Source organism: Triticum aestivum, chromosome 5B (genome assembly GCF_018294505.1).
Source record: "Triticum aestivum cultivar Chinese Spring chromosome 5B, IWGSC CS RefSeq v2.1, whole genome shotgun sequence".
Taxonomy (NCBI): Eukaryota; Viridiplantae; Streptophyta; class Magnoliopsida; order Poales; family Poaceae; genus Triticum; species Triticum aestivum.
Genome location: NC_057807.1, coordinates 611,895,088 through 611,897,450, shown reverse-complemented (window position 1 = coordinate 611,897,450; position 2,363 = coordinate 611,895,088). Strand labels below are relative to the sequence as shown.

The 2,363-nt window shown below is 55.6% G+C and overlaps 1 pseudogene; it reads right to left on the bottom strand.

Moving 5' to 3' along the window:
- Positions 1 to 243: 243 nt before the first annotated feature.
- Positions 244 to 2,143, bottom strand: LOC123113631 (uncharacterized; annotated as a pseudogene).
- Positions 2,144 to 2,363: the final 220 nt, after the last annotated feature.

Here is a 2,363-nt window from a genome sequence, read left to right as displayed (position 1 = left end):
ACCAATGCAGACTACATACGGAGCAAAATACGTGAATCTACCCTCTAAAATACGTCTACATACATCCGTATGTAGTCCGTATTAAAATCTCTATAAAAGGTCTTATATTTAGAAAACGGAGGGAGTATATATCATGGAAGGAGAAGGGCCAGCGGCCTATACAAAACATCAAGGATGTAAAAAGTAGGAAGATGCAGATAATTTTGTTTCATCAGTATACTGCCACATCATATGTAAATATCAGAAACAGAAAACCAGTAACAATTTTTGTTTAATAAGCGTTTACATTATTTGAGGTACATATCTTAATGCTGTCTGATACACAGTAACTGACGCATAAGACCAGGACCAGAATCACAGCAGACACCACACCCAGCAGTAGGCCAAGACCAGAATCACGGCAAACACTACACCCACCACAGAAACAGAATCATAGCAAAGAGCAACACCCGTCATTCGTCAAACACCCATCATTTGTGCTGAGGCTCAAGCAAGTCGCTTGCCGACTCCCTGGATGGAACGGCGGAGACAATCCACAACACTAAGCGGACATACTGCCTCAATCAGACTGCATCTGCTTCCATCCGCGATATTGTACCCCTGAATGTGGTCATCACAATCGTGTCCCAGGTAGATGGTATCAGCAGCGAGAGAGGGGTAAGCAGCCTCAGCCGATACAGAAATTGAGCGGCACATGCCCATGAACACGGCGCGCCCGTTGAAGCCCTTGGCCAGGGTCAGGACCCCAGCTTCCAAATCCACTCTGTAAGCATCATACCTCATACTGTCCCGGCTTAGCGCTCGGTGCACCAGCATCAACTCCCCGCCGTTGTCCACCAGGTGAAGGCTGTGCGCCATCAGGGAGAAATAAAATGAGTCGCTCCGGTCAGCGACCAACTGGAGCCGGGGCGGCTGCTGATCCGAGCCCATCGTCAGCACCATGACGCCCCTGTAGTTGGCGCAGTAGAAGCGCCCCGCAAAAGGCAAACCCGAATTTATGTATTCCTTGTCGACCATTGTGTCGACCATGGTCCAACTCTCATCGCCGGGCTTAGCGACAAAAAGCCCCCTGGGATCAAAGAAATTGACTGCCACCATGGAGGCGTCGGCAACAAGACCCACGCCAGACACACTGAATGTTTTCCCTATCTTGAAGCCACATTGCCTGGACCGATGCTGCCCTGGTCTCAGGAGCGCGGTCATCGGCGGAAGGTTGGTGAGCTGCCGCGTGAGTGGGTTAAGCAGGCGGACGACCAGGGTGGGCTCGAGGAGCAGGAGGAGGAGGCCTTCTGGGGTGAGCGAGAGCAACGTGTGCTCCGCGAGCTCCGGGAGGTCCATACGTATGCACTCGCCTGTAGACACGTTGAGGAAGCGATGTCGGCGTGGCCCGGCAAGCGCCTTGTCAAGCATGATCCACTTGCGGGGGAGGAAGCGGCCGTCCAGGCCGCCGGCGGACGGGTCCGGCGAGCACCGCCGCCACGGCTGGCACACGGCGCGGAAGCGGATATAGTCGGCCACGTCGCTGGCGAGGGCAAGCTCGGCAATCAGGCCGGCTGGCCCGTCCCCGATGTTCGCCCAGTCACGGACGGGATCCACGTCGATGGCCACCGAGTATTTTCGCTTGCGTCCAGCTGATTGGGTGTGGGATCGGATGTTGGAGGAAGGGCAGGGGCGGCGCGGATCTGGAAGGGCCCTCGGTCGGTTAGCCGCCCGCCGGGAGGAGATCTGGGCTCCGGAGGTCCCCGCCATCACTGCTTGTCCTCTGACCGCGCCGCCGGCAGAAACTGACGGGATTAGGGCTAGTCCGGCGTGGGGGGACGCGACAGAGGGTGTGGAGATAGATCAGAAGGGCGGCGGCGGCGGCGGCCTGGATGGGAATTGGATTTCCTTTTTGTTTCCCCTTTTCTGTAGATAGGCTGAAGCGGAGAGCGACGGCAGCAGTGTGTGCGGGAGCGGAGATTGGCGGCGGAGGCCGTGGTCGAACGGGAGGCGATGTCGGTGGGTGCTCGTGCTGGAGAGAAGGTGTACGGGAGCAGGCCGGGTGGCGGCGCCGAGATCGGACGGGGAAAAAGAATTCTACAAGACCAGGTCTCACCGTTAGCAGGATGGGTCTTACCTGCTAACCGTGAGACCTGGTCTCACTTGCTCTTGGTCTCACCTGTTAATCCTGAGACCTGGTCTTATAAAAAAAATTCGTCAGACGGGGGGCGAGGAAGGAGGCGACGCCGGAGCTTCCGCTCCCTTTCTCCACCGCACGTGAGCGTGTGTGTCAGAGGAACAAGGAACAAATTTTTTTCTTCTTTTCAATAAAGACAACCAAAGACATCTTAGATCTGATTAATATGAAGGATGCAGTACAATGA